General features: G+C 42.7%; 1 protein-coding gene across 8 annotated transcripts in view; it reads left to right on the plus strand.

Annotated features, from left to right (window-relative positions):
• The first annotated feature begins 395 nt into the window (after positions 1-395).
• The window catches only part of LOC140716774 (ATP-sensitive inward rectifier potassium channel 1-like), an 87,153-nt gene continuing 72,901 nt past the window's right edge, over positions 396-14,647 (plus strand). For 3 of the 8 annotated variants that reach the window (XM_073029636.1, XM_073029645.1, XM_073029644.1), the window contains exon 1: positions 396-476. The gene's annotated coding sequence lies outside the window, so the exon portion shown is untranslated. The remainder of the gene's footprint in view (positions 477-14,647) is intronic. The other 5 variants (XM_073029635.1, XM_073029642.1, XM_073029646.1 and 2 more) reach the window with 3 other exon arrangements.

The following is a 14,647-nucleotide window of genomic DNA, read 5'->3' on the forward strand; positions in this document are numbered from 1 at the left end:
TTCACATCCTTCAAAATGCAAATATCATCATTATGAGATTGATTTGGTTGTTTCCACCTCCCAGTTCCGCACGTTCTGGTTGCAAGTAGAGCAATTGAATTAAATTAAGTTCCATTAACCTTCACCCCTGAGGGGGCTAACAACCATTCCAAGCATGATTCAGGAACAAATGTGTGGAATAAACTTCATTTTCATAACAGGTACTGTTTATAATGTACTACAATGGCTTGATAAGGAGATACTTGCTAACTAAAATGATTAATAATATGCTAATGTACAAATTCTTGTTTTGCATTGAATAGCATTATTTTTCAATGCAAAGTTGAATTTGAAATTAGCCAGTCAGGGCAAACCCTAGTTATATATAAAGGTGAAGAATGAGATTAATTCTGGGTATTCCCAGCAGGTCAGCACTGAAGGTATTTGGCTGGAGAATTGGTACTGAAGGGGTGCGATTACATTACTTCCATTTTCAGGTAAGAAGATTTTACCAAGGAGGATGGATTTCTGTTAAGGATTTAACTAAACTCAAGTGTTGGATTGATTTTTTTAAAGAGAGGATCAAAGCTTATAAAATCAACATGGATAAGGACATTTGTTTGCAACTTATGCACATACTTATCACAAATGAGTAGGATTCAGCAAAGGAAAATGTTCCCTAGAAATCTGATGGCACAGTGGCACATTCTCCCTCCTACAATACTATTTCAATGAAAACTAACACTTCAGGAAAATTTAGGGATATTCTATGAATTACACCAAGTCACATTTTTTGTCCTAGCTGCTACGCTTATGCGGGAGGATCTGGACAGGCAGAGTGTCAGCCAACTGTGCTTGTGAGGCCTGGCATCCTTCCAGAATGGATCCCAGCCAGTGGACTCCAGTGCTGGGAGCCACATCAAATGAGTCCCCTCTCAGTGAAGCAATTTCCTTCCACCCCCGGGACAGTGAGCTCGCTATGCTTACCACCCCATTCTCTGTGTCGATCCTTCGACTTTTCTGTTGAGCATGAGCTGAGAGGCCGTCCGCTCAGCTGCTAACCTGAAAAATAAGTCTGCCAAAACTGTGGGCAAGGAGTGCCCAGTCACATCCACCAGCTTGAACTGGCTGTTGGGATTTCTTGGGACAGGATTGGGGCATCTCTCACTGCCACTGAGTCATACAGCATCGAAGTAGGCCCATCAGCCCACTGTGCCCATACTACCTACACAAAGAGCATTTACCATTCTGAGTATTGACTGTGCACAGGCTGGAATGAGTCAGCGCTGAGTCTGGTTGTTCTTTACCTCAGTCGCCGTCCGCACGACAGATCTTGTAGAGCACCAGGTGTATGTGCTACTCACCCTAATTCCTGTTCTGCTGCACTTGGTGAAACTATGATCAAGCTTGGAAGTTCATGGGAGGTGCTCTTCTAGAACAGGCTTAATCTGACATGTGATTGCCACTCAGGGAGCGAGACACATTTGGGCATTCTCCAGTCCCAACCACGTACCCGACAGCTGACCTTTCAGAGATGACTCACCTGCTCGACATGTTGAGTCTATGTTTGAGCAGCCTGAGATCTTCTGACCACGGTCACAGGGCTGAACTGCAATTCATCTTTGTATCAGGTGAACCTCCCTGCTGGGAAACACAACATTAGAATGCTGATAGGTAAAGCCTCCAGGTGTGTTTGGCACTTACAAGGGGGCTGCATTGAACTCTTTGCCTCTTTGCATGGGGAATACAAATCAAATGTCGTAGCTGGGTCCCCTGCTTCCAGTTATTTTCCCTCGTTTATTGACAATGAGCTCCTTTGCATGGGTGTGGACAGCTCAGTCTCAGGGCTTGTTGCTGGAGAACAGACTCTAAGTGAGATGTCAGCACCACAGGAGTGGCACCCTGTATTGGCCGGTATACGTACCAACACCCAGCCTGGACAATACCATTGTGTGTTAATGAGCAATGTAACTCAGTGGGGAGGACCTGACCCCATTTCTTGGGCTGGTGTTGACATGTGAATCACGAAAGAAAGAGCCTAGGTTTCCTTATTACCTTTCATGACATCAGCATTATTCAAAATGACCATATGCATAGGGGCCGAATTAGGACACTTGGCCCATCAAGTCACTGCAAGGAGGATACCGTTGTGTATTTAATATTTGAGTAATCTTATATATATTGTTTGAATAAATGGTCTTGTTCATTACAGGTTATGAATTATAACCTGTAATTCATTACAGATTATATATAAAAATACGTGAATTGCATACATTATTAATGTGAGTGTGTCAGGGAACAGAAGTGAGTGTAGTTGTTATTACTAAGGAGAAGGTACTTTGGAAATTGAAAGGTCTGAAGGAAGATAAATTGTCTGGACCAGGTGGGCTACACACCAGGGTTCTGAAAGAGGCGGCTGAAGAGATTGTGGAGGCATTGGTCATGATCTTAAAAGAATCACTAGCTTCTGGAATGGTTCTGGAGGACTGGAAATTGCAAATGTCACTCCACTCCTTAAGAAGGAAGGAAAAAAAAAGAAGGAAGGGAAGCAGAGAAAGGAAGTTAGCCTGACTTCAGTGGTTGGGAAGATGTTGGAATCCATTATTAAAGGGCATGTGGAGGCACATGATAAAGTAGGCCAAAGTCAGCATGGTTTCTGTAATGGGAAATCTTGCCTGACAGATCTGTTGGAATTCTGTGAGGAAATAACAGGCAAGGTAGACAAAGGAGAGTCAGTAGATGTTGTTGACTTGGATTTTCAGAAGGCCTTTGACAAGGCACTGCACATGAGGCTGCTTAGCAAGATTCTGCCGCAGTTGGTGTTGGGACTGCTTTTTTTCATGTTATTTGTCAATGATTTAGATGACGGAATTGATAGCTTTGTGACCAAGTTTTCCAGATGATAAGAAGATAAGTGGAGGGGCAAGTAGTGTTGAGGAAGTAGGGAGTTCTGCACCCCTTATGGATGTGCGGGCATTGGAGAGAGCCCAGAGGCGGTTCATGAGACTGATTCCATGAATTAAAGGGTTAATGTATGAGGTGTGTTTAAAGGCTCTGGGCCTGGAGTTGCTGGAGTTTAAAAGAATAAGGGGTCTCGGTGAAGCCTATCAAGTTGATAGGTTGAGTGGGCAAAGAGAGGATGTTTCCTGTGGTTTCCTAGGACTAGAGGCCTCAGCCTCAGAATAGAAGGATGTCCCTTTAGAACAGAGACGAGAAGAATTTTTTTTGAGCCAGAGGGTGGTGAATCTGTGGAATTCATTGCCACAGACGGCTGTGGAGGCCAAATCATTTGATATATTCAAAGTGGGGTTTGATAGGTTCCTGATTAGTCAGGGTTTCAAAGATTGTGGGGGGAAGACAGAGGGATGGGGTTGAAAGGGATAATAAATCAGCCATGATTTAATTGCAGAGCAGATTTGTGGGCCACACGTACCTCTAAAAAGAAAGCATATCCTTGCCTGTAAAAACTTAGCAAAACATCACTTAAAAGATACCGTAAAGATGTGGAAGAAGGTCTTGTGGTCAGATGAGACTAAAGTGGAACATTTTGGCCTCAACACTAAGCAGTCTGTGTGGTGTAAATCTGATACTGCTCACCAGCCAGGTAACACCATCCCTACTGTATAGGTAGCATCATGCTATGGGGATGCTTTTCAGCTGCAGGGACTGGAAATCTGGTCAGGGTTGATGGGAAGATGAATGCTGCTAAATACAGAGAGATCCTGGATAAAAACCTGCTAGCCTCTGCCAGAAAGCTTAAACTGGAGAGGAGATTTGCAAAGATTTGGAATGACATTGTAAAAACCTAGGCAAACTTCTTTAGATGTGTGGTGGAGAGTATACTGACTGGCTGCACTACAGCCTGGTATGGAAATACCAATGCCTTTGAAGGGAAAATCCTACAAGAAGTAGTGGATATGGACCAGGCAATCACAGGTAAAGCTCTCCCTACCATTGAGCACATCTACACAAAGCGTTGTTGCAGGAAAGCAGCATCCATCATCAAGGACCGTCATCACCCAGAACATGCTTTTTTCTTGCTGCTGCCATCAGGAAGAAGGTACGGGAGCCTCAGGACTCCCGCCACCAGTTTCAGGCACAGTTGTTACCCCTCAACCATCAGGCTCTTGAACCAAAGGGGATAACTTCACTCAACTTCACTCGCCCCATCACTGAAATGTTCCCCCCACCTATGGTCTCACATTAAAGGACTTTTCATCTCATGTTCTCAATATTTATTGCTTATTTATTATTAATATTTCTTTCTTTTAATTATTATTAATTATTGTTTATTTCTTTTTGTATTTCCACAGTCTGTTGTCTTTTGCACACTGGTTGAGCACCCATGCTGGTGCGGCCTTTCATTGATTCCATTATGGTTACTATTCTATTATGGATTTATTGAGTATGCCTGCAAGAAAATAAATGTCAGGGATGTATATGGTGACATATATGTACATTGATAATAAATTTACTTTGAACTTATTAATTATCAGTCCATGTTTGAACTATCAAGGTCTTGTGGAATGCAAAAGGATTGCTTTACTTTTTGAGGAGCTGTGGAAGGAATTGTTGCTGTGAGGCTTTCAGCGAAGAGCCTCACTTCTGGGGAAGCAGCTGAAGATGGTCGGGACTGGGACTCAGAACTGAGGGTTGCCTGCTGTGATGTCCTGTTGTTGGGATGATTCATCTCGAGAAACAGCAACTGCCTTACTTTTCAGGACTGAAAAGAAAGAGGGCAGACAGGGAATAAAAGAATAGACGAGAGGGAGTATTACAAGCTGGTGGATGATAGGTGAATCCAGGTGAGGGGGGAGGGAAGGTAGGTGGGGGGATGGGAAAAACAGGAGAAGTCGCTAGGTGAAAGGCAAAAGAGGCAAAGATCTAAACATAATGGAATCTGACAGCAGACCATGGAATGAAGGGAAGGAGATGGGGAACAAGAGGGAGGAAAGTGTGGGTGATGGGCAGGTGTGACGGCTGGGAGAGAAAAGCAAAAGGGAGAAGGAGTCAGAGAAATAAGGGAAAGCAAAAAGGGTGGGGTCGAGCAGTGTGGCTACCAGAAGCTAGAAAAAATAATGTTCGAGGGATATATGCGGGTAGATTGAATGATAGAAGATAAACCCAGCAATGGAGTTTAATGTATCATACATTTAGGTAAGAAGAATCAAAAGATGGATTGTAATCTAAATGGAAAGAGAATAGAAATGTTCAGAGAGGTCTAACATTTTCCTTTATGTGAGATGGAACTCCAGCCACTAAGGTGTTATTCCTTTAATTCAGATTGGCTTCAGTTTACCAGGATACCTTGAAGCCACACTGGGTCATATGTTGCTTTAATGACCAGAGTGGTTACTCTCAGCTCAGCTTGCCTCTGGAATTTGGTCCAAGTTGCAGCTTCTCAGGATCAACTTTCAATGAAATCTCTTTCTTTCTTTAATCTATTTCTTAAAGCCTAGCTCTTTTTCTGAGTGTTGGCCAGCACCCCTAATATCTCCGTTTATGGATTAGTATCGATTTTTGTTACTGACAGTCTATCAAATCACCTTGAGATATTTAGCTGCATAAAGATGCTAAGAAGACTGAAGTTAGCTTTTTCTGCATTGCCAATATAAGGGATATGGGCTTTCTATGTTCTACTCAATTCTGATAAGAAATTGAGCACCTTTCACCTTGGCTTCAAGGTTGTTTAACACCCAGTGAAAGATTTTATGAATATAGCCTCATATAACTATTCAAATATTTCCATTTCTCCACCTGCTTATATTGCGCACGTAGGCTGAGGGTATGGCAACTGCTTAGCCCATGACCACCAGAAACTGCAGAGAGGTCTGTGCAGTTAATAAAGACATTTTAATGCGATTGAACAATCTATCACTGCTTAAAACTGGCAGAAATAATGCCTATTGTGACCGCATTTCTCCTCAGACTCCTCGAAGGAAACGTGATTGCTGGTTCGGGCTACAAGCGCGTTCAAGTAAAAAAGAGGGGTTCAACTCTTAGTGCCGACTATATTGCTGGCAAACGTACGGTCTCCAGTAAATAAAATTGATGATCTCAGAGCTAGGGTGCTGTATCAGAGGGACGTTAGAACAGCGTGCGACCTCTGCTTCACAGAATCCTGGTTAACCCCTTCCATACCAGAAGCAGCAATTCAGATTGGTGGGTTCACTATACACTGGCAGGACAGGACTGTCGAGCTTCTCAAAGCAGAGGTGGAGGTACACATCTCATGATCCTCTTGGTGCACAAATGTGTTAGCGATGTCCCTATTCCGCTCACCAGACCTGGAACATCTCATAATGAAGTGTCAGCTATTTTACCTGCGGCAGGAGATCTCAGTGATTATTTAGGTAGCGGTGTACATTCCACCTCAGGCCAATGTCAAACAGGCTCTAGATTATCTGAACAATGGAATCAACATGCACGAAACAGCACATCCTGACGCCTTCCCCATCATTTTGGGGAATTTTAACCAGGCCAGCCTGAAAAAGTCACTAAATAATTACCATTTACAAATCACTTGCAGTACCAGAGGAAACAACACACTGGATCACAGTTACACCAAGATCAAGAGTACTAACTGTGCTATTCCACGCCCACACTTTGGAAAATCAGATCACTCGGCTGTATTTCTACTCCCTGAGTATAGACAGGGACTGGAGACTACAGCACCAGCAGTGAGGACCAAGAAATGTATGGACAAGGGAAGCACAGGAGCACTTACAGGACTGCTTTGAATCGGTGGACTGGGCTGTATTCAGGGATTTATCTTCGAATCTGGATGAATATGCCACGGTTGGTACCAACTCATTAAAACCTGTGTGGATGAGTGTGTGCCTACAAAGACTTACTGCACATTCCCAAACCAGAAGCCGTGGATGAACCAGGAGGTACATTGCCTGCTGAAAGCTAGGTCTGTGACATACAAGTCTGGTGACCCAGGTCTGTACAAGAAAATCAGGTATGACTTGCAGAAGGTTATTTCAAGAGCTAAGGAACAATTCCAAGCAAGGTTGGAGGTGACATCTGATACATGTCAACTCTGGCAGCGTTTGCAGGACATTACTTCCTACAAAGTGAAACCCAGTTGCATTAATGGCAGCGATGCTTCACTACCAGATGAATTCAACACCTTCTATGCCCACTTTGAAATGGAGAATATAGCTACAGCTGTGAAGATCCCTGCTGCACCCAGTGAACCTGCAATCTCTCTCCCGGAGGCCAATATGAGGCAGTCTTTCAGCAGGGTGAACCCTCACAAGGTGGCAGGGCTGATGGAGTACCTGGTAAGACTCTGAAAACTTGTGCCAACCAACTGGCAGGAGTGTTCAAGGACATTTTGTAATGACGCAGATAAGTCGGAGCACAATTGCAGAGACAATGACTTCAGACTTTACTTCAACAGTCAGAAGTGCTCAGTACAACTATCTTGCCACACTCACTTATTCAGATTCAAACTATAATACACAGGCAAAGAGTTCACAGAGGATATAACGAAAAGGCTTCAGATAAGCTGTCTCACAAGATCCAAGGCTTTAGGAGAAAATTGGAAAAGTCAATCCACAAAGCAAAAGGGGACTTTCCAAAGGCTAGATCCCATGTAAGCTTTTTCTCAGTGCCAACACAGAGAATGATAACTCTAGCTGTTGATTCTTACAAACAGAGTGAGTATCAATACTGCGCAACTGGTAGATGCAGCCACCAGCCTTAAACACCTCTCAGTCAGTCTCAAGTGTGTCTCATAATCCAATTGAGATCCCTCCCAGTGATTAGGGGTGAGGATCTCCACCCAGACAGATGACATCATCGCTCTTGGAGGAGTCAGCATCGCCTGCTGGGCGCTTCAGGTGTTGCACATTTTCGACCTCTCACCACTGTGGTCGGAAGTTCCCACCTGCTTCAAAGCTTCAATACCAGTGTCCAAAAAGAGTAGTGTGAGCTGCCTCAATGACTATTGCCCGGTAGCACTCACACCTACAGTGATGAAATGCTTTGAGAGGTTGCTCATGGCGAGACTGAACTCCTGCCTCAGCAAAGATCTGGACCCACTGAAATTTGTCGATCGCCACAATAGGTCTATGGCAGATACGATCTCAATGGCTCTTCACACAGCCTTAGATCACCTGGACATACAAACACCTATGTCAGGATGCCGTTTGCTGGTTATAGCTCAGATTTAACAACATTATTCCTACATCTTGACTGATAAGTGACAGAACCTGGGCCTTCGTACCTCCCACTGCAAATGGAACCTCGGGTTCCTAACTGGAAGACCACAATCTGTACGGATTGGTAATAATTGATCGTGTGGACAGTCAGAAGCTATTTCCCAGGGCTGAAATGGCTAACACAAGAGGGCACAGTTTTAAGGTGCTTGGAAGTAGGTACAGATGGCCATCTTTGACTCACATAAGCTGTTATTTGAGCCTCCTTATGGGTTTGTAGATGGTATTAATCTGATATTTCTTCAGGATCCTGGCAATCCTTCCAGAAACTGTGGAAATATAGGGAAGACAGGAGGTAGCTACAAGTTCCTCCTCGTTGTTAGGTTTCCTGGTTTTTCCATTGATTTTCTTCACCTTGTACCAATTCTGTAGGAAAGCTGTGCGTAATCATTTTATCTCCTTGGGGAGACACTCCAGGTCTGAAATAGTTTTTGCACAGTTAATCAATGTAGAAAGAACCACTCTACATTGGGAGGCATGATAGTGACTGTTATTGTTGAGGTACAAGTCCATATGAGTGGGTCCCCGATAGATGCCATGTTCAAGGCTACCATCCGGTTTCCATCATATTAGAATGTCCAGGAATGGGAGGCAACCATTTTTCTCCATCTTCACAGTAAATTGAATGTTTGGATGTATGTTGTTAGGATGTTCGTGGAACTGTTGGGAGTGCCTGGAGTCCACGAGGCCACATTATGACGGTGCCATCGATGTATCTGAAGAAGCACTTGGGACATAAGATAGACCTCAGTATGTGCGGTTGGGAGACTGTAGGTCTGACACAGTGGTCAGCAGCACAGGAGCGCCACAGGGAACCGTACTCTCTCCGGTCCTGTTCACCCTGTACACATCTGACTTCCAATATAACTCGGAGTCCTGCCATGTGCAGAAGTTCGCTGATGACACGGCCATAGTGGGGTGTGTCAGGAATGGACAGGAGGAGGAGTATAGGAAACTGATACAGGACTTTGTGATATGGTGCAACTCAAACTACCTGCGTCTCAATGTCACCAAGACCAAGGAGATGGTGGTGGACTTTAGGAGATCTAGGCCTCATATGGAGCCAGTGATCATTAATGGAGAATGTGTGGAGCAGGTTAAGACCTACAAGTATCTGGGAGTACAGTTGGACGAGAAGCTAGACTGGACTGCCAACACAGATGCCTTGTGCAGGAAGGCACAGAGTCGACTGTACTTCCTTAGAAGGTTAGCGTCATTCAATGTCTGCAGTGAGATGCTGAAGATGTTCTATAGGTCAGTTGTTGAGAGCGCCCTCTTCTTTGTGGTGGCGTGTTGGGGAGGAAGCATTAAGAAGAAGGACGCCTCACGTCTTAATAAGCTGATAAGGAAGGCGGGCTCTGTCGTGGGCAAAGTACTGGAGAGTTTAACATCGGTAGCTGAGCGAAGGGCGCTGAGTAGGCTACGGTCAATTATGGAAAACCCTGAACATCCTCTACATAGCACCATCCAGAGACAGAGAAGCAGTTTCAGCGACAGGTTACTGTCGATGCAATGCTCTTCAGACAGGATGAAGAGGTCAATACTCCCCAATGCCATTAGGCTTTACAATTCAACTGCCAGGACTTAAGAACTTTTTTTAAAGCTATTATTAATGCTTTTTGAGTTAGTGATTTAGATGCATATCATATTATTACTGAGTTAAGTATTGTATGTAATGAGTTTTTGCTACAACAAGTGTATGGGACATTGGAAAAAAATGTTGAATTTCCCCATGGGGATGAATAAAGTATCTATCTATCTATCTATCTATCTATCTATAAGGGAGATGAGCTCAGTGCCCTCTTCTCAAAGTCCTCCATGTAGAAATTAGTAATAGCCGGCAACAAGGGTGATCCCATGGCCACCAAGCCCGTTTGTTCATAGTAGTTCCCATTCAAGAGGAAGTATGTTGATGTAAGGGTATGTTCAAAAAGGACAATGGAACCCTTATCAAACATTGACCGCAGGAGGACCAAGCTGTCCTTAATGGGAACCCTCATGAACAGGGACACCATGTCGAAAATTACCAGTTCTCAATCACTACACTGGCTTCCTGTCCATCAGAGGATTGACTTTAAAATAATACTACTGGTTTATAAAGCACTGAATGGTCTCGGGCCAAAATACATCTCCGATCTCTTGCTGCATTATGAACCTTCCTGAGCTCTCAGGTTGTCTGGGGCAGTTCTGCTTACCGTCCCCAGGGTCAAAGCTAAACATGGTGAAGCAGCTTTTAGTTCCTATGCTCTATATATCTGGAATAGCCTTCCAGAGGATCTGAAGTCTGCTCCAACTTTAAGCTCTTTTAAATCAAGGCTTAAAACTTTTCTTTTCGCTGTAGCTTTTAATTAGGATCTCCTACACTGTAACTTCTATTTCTTTATTTTTATGTGTGATTTTATTCCCTTTATATTGTCTGAAATTTGATGTATGATTTTTATATCTTGTTTTATATAGAGCATTTTGAACTTCCTTGTATTTGAAAAGTGCTATACAAATAAACTTGCCTTGCCTTGTTTCTGTGCTATAGTGTTCTTTGACTATAATTCTGAGAGCATTTTATCCTGTTTCTCGGATGGAATTTAATGCAGTAATCTACCATCCACTGTCATTAAACTAACTGGCTTGTAGTTACCTAGCTTATTGCTGCTGCCCTCCGGTCTTCTGGCACTTCATCAATTGCCAGTGAAGATTTAAAAACCTCTGATAGAACCCCAGCTGTCTTCCCTTGCTTCTCATGTCAGCCTGAGATGCATTTCCGCCCTGACAATTTATCCACTTTTACGTCTGTTTTCTCCATTTCAATAGCAATTTGTTGTAGAATTCAGCCATCACCCTTCATCTGTTCTTGTCCATAATGAATGCATGGACACCTACATCATCTGCCTTCATGCACATTTTGGTTCTTAATTGTCAAGGTCTAATTTCTTTCCTGATTATTTTATTCCATTACTATACTTATAAAAGGCTTTAAAATATTTATTCATCTTGTTTGTCAATGATATTTGTGTTTCCTCATGACCCTCTGAATTACCCACTGCACATTCCATTGTCCTGGAGGACCTATCGTACTTTCAGATCTGTATCAGCCATAAGCTAATTTTACTTTCCTTTATCCAACTCTTAATAGTCTTTGAAAACCTTGGACTGATTCATCCTAAGAAGAATGCATTATCCTGGAGCCATCACTATCTCACTTTTGAATGACTCTCACTGGTCACCTGTAGATTTACCTGTAAGGTGTTGCTGCCACGACACAGTTGCCAGCTCCTGTCTTATCATTTTGTAACAGATATGCACTATTTGGAACTTAATTTCTGGTTTGTATTTATCTTCTTCCCAATGTCCTTAAAACTTACCGTGTTATAATCATCTCTGCAATGCTCTCCCACTGAAATTCCTTCCACTCCTATGTTCCAAGAAATGATGTCCTGTATTCTCCCTCCATCAGGACTATCTGTGTAATGATGCAAAATAACTTCCTTGGCATATTTTAAAATGTCCCTCCCTTCTAAGCCTTCCAAATTATCCCTGTTAATGTTGGGAAGTTTACATCCTCTTCCAATTAGTACTCCTTTATTCTTCCACCTCGCTTTAATTTACCTACATATCTGCTGCCCTATCTGCTACTGACTAGGTGTAGGCCCACAGCAAAGTGATTGCCGCTTGTCATTTCCAGTTTTCATCCTCATTCGAAGAACCTTCCAAGGTATCCTCCCTCATTACTGCAGTGAAGGACTCCTCATTATTTTTGCAATGCCCCCTCAATTTTTACAGATACCCCACCAACACTGAAGAGTTTTACTCTGGAATGATGAGTTGCTAGTCAACCACATCTCTATGATGGCACCAGTATCATCTTCCCATGTCTTAACATTCTCCATTCATCTGTTTTACTTGTCAGACTTCTTGCCAGAAAATAATGCAGTACATCGTTGTATTCCTCCCAAGTGCTTTATCCTGTCAATGCTCCTTCTACAGGTTTTCCGTCATCCTGACATTGAAGACTGGAACAAAATGTTCACAAGGAAATCATAAATTAAGCATAAATTGTACTCAATTTTTACTAGAAAGAACACAATTAGGGAAAAAAAACAAATATGAAGCCCATTTTAGTGTAATGTGATCAAAGTGACCATAGTGTTCTATACTGAGGTAGTGATTAGGGTTGTGCTGGTTGGTTGAAGAATTAACTCGTTAAAGGGAAGCAGCTGTCCTTGAAGCTAGTGATGTGGGACTTCAAGCAGATGTACCTCCTGCTCAATGGTAGCTGTGAGAAGAAAGCATGGCCCAGATGGTGGAGACCTTTGATGATAGACGTTGCCTTCTTGAGGTAACATCTCATGAAGATACTGCAGATGGTGGGGAGTGATGTGTCCATGATTTTTTGGACAAAGTCGACTGTATTTTCTGCAACCTCTTACATTCCTGTGTATTTGAATTTCCATACCAGACCATGATGCAACTGATCAGGATACTTTCAACAATACATCTGTAGAAGTTTGTTAGGGTATTTTTTTTTCATTCCAAATATCCTTAACCTCTTAAGAAAGTACAGTACAGAGACTGGCATGCCTTCCTAGCGCTTGCATCCATGTGCTCGGCTCAGAACAGATCATCTGATGTTTTAACGCCCAGGATTGTAAAGCTGCTGTCTCTTTCCACCAATGATTCCCCCAATGTAAACTTGCATGCATTTGCCCTCCTTCCCTTTTCTAAAGTCAACAATCGGTTCTTTGGTTTTATTGATAATTTTCTTATCTTGGGTACAGCTTCTCCAGTAGCACACATTCAAAGATTCAAAATGCATTTATTATTGAAGTATGTATACAGTATGCGACCCTGAGATTCGTCTTCCCACAGGCAGGCATGAAACAAAGAAACACCATGGAACCCACTCAAAGAAAACATCAAATATACAAAAAAAGAACATATTGGGCAAACAGCAAAAAATGAGCAAATAACACACAGAATGTTAAGCATCAAACCGCAGAGTCCTTGAAGCAGTCTAGGAATGTTCAGTTTAGTTCAGTTCAATGTAGCCCCATCAGATTTGGAGTTATTGGAAGAACCTGGATGCTACATAACCCTTACTGCTCTCAGACAAGTTCAACAGAATCAATAATCAGGTTTCAATAATTTCAGCAGATAAAAGTGATGCTTAGTTTTGAATATTTTATTTGTTTTTTATTGATTTGAATTTTTGGGTTGTACAGAATTGGGGCTGAGGAGGTAGACAATTTATCAACGGTAATACAGTACTATAAACTTTTTATAATCCTCTGTCATAATGCAGAGTATTTGTACTGTACATAATCTCACCCACAATAAATCATGGAGCTGAATTGGTCAGGATTCAGCTTTGTGTCTCCTACCCATCTTCACCCCGTACTTTCCTAGACTAGATACAGTGGGTGACCACATTGGCTCCCCACTCTTGCTGTGTGTATGTGCAGCCATGACTCATTCTCAGGTGAGGAGCATTGAGCTACTTTGCCAGAACACTTGGCAAACTTTGACAGAAGCGTGGCTTAGTGCCCAGCCCATTAAAATGTAAGAAGACTTGGAACAGTTTATTAACATTGCCTGATATTCAAGAGTTGTAAGACTGTTAAATTTGCTTTAAAAATTGAAATAAGTATTAAAATAAATATCATTCCAGAGTGGATGAACTCACATTTCTTTACAGCGAACTCCCTCTCACAGTGTGTACTCAATGCATGGCCTATCAAAACAGTAAAACCAACATAGAAATTAAAGATTTAATTCAAAATATTAAAACGTCCAACCATCTTTCTCCATCCTGCTCTCCAGGTGGAGAACCTGCATTGAAGAGAAGGCGCTGTGGATGAAGGACCTAGATTCCTAGCATGGCCACTGTAGGCTTAGAGAGAGAGAACTGGGCTCTTAGTACAATGCAGAGGATTCCCAGAACACAGGGAGTTCACTGGTGGTCTCCATGGGAAATCCATTACAGCAGATCGATAGGCACACTGGCCTTAAGTGTGCCTGCAGAATCTTGGGTCTACCTTCTCTGAGAGAAGGTGAACAGCAGCAGCTCCCTACAGAGTCCAGCAACCCAGCCGGCTGGCAGCCAAGTCACATTCATCAGAAAGAAATGCTGAATGATGCAAGTGTGATCTACTGGTCTCTCTGTTTAAAGGTTTGTCCAATGGGTGATGTGTTAATGAAGTCTCATTATTGACAATATATGTTCTCATCAGATTAAGAACATGATGGAGCAGTTGGTATACAAGTTGATACAGTGTGTAGTGGGTTTGTAGGGTGGACAGGGAGATGATGAGGTAAAATTGAAGTCAGTGAGATAAGTTGAGTGTAACATTGAGGCAAAATTGAAAAGGGTGATGAATACAGGACTGAAGATCTTACATTTGAATGCACGCAGTACATGGAATAAGATGGATGATCTTATACAGCAG

This window comes from Hemitrygon akajei, chromosome 26, assembly GCF_048418815.1.
Source record: "Hemitrygon akajei chromosome 26, sHemAka1.3, whole genome shotgun sequence".
Taxonomy (NCBI): Eukaryota; Metazoa; Chordata; class Chondrichthyes; order Myliobatiformes; family Dasyatidae; genus Hemitrygon; species Hemitrygon akajei.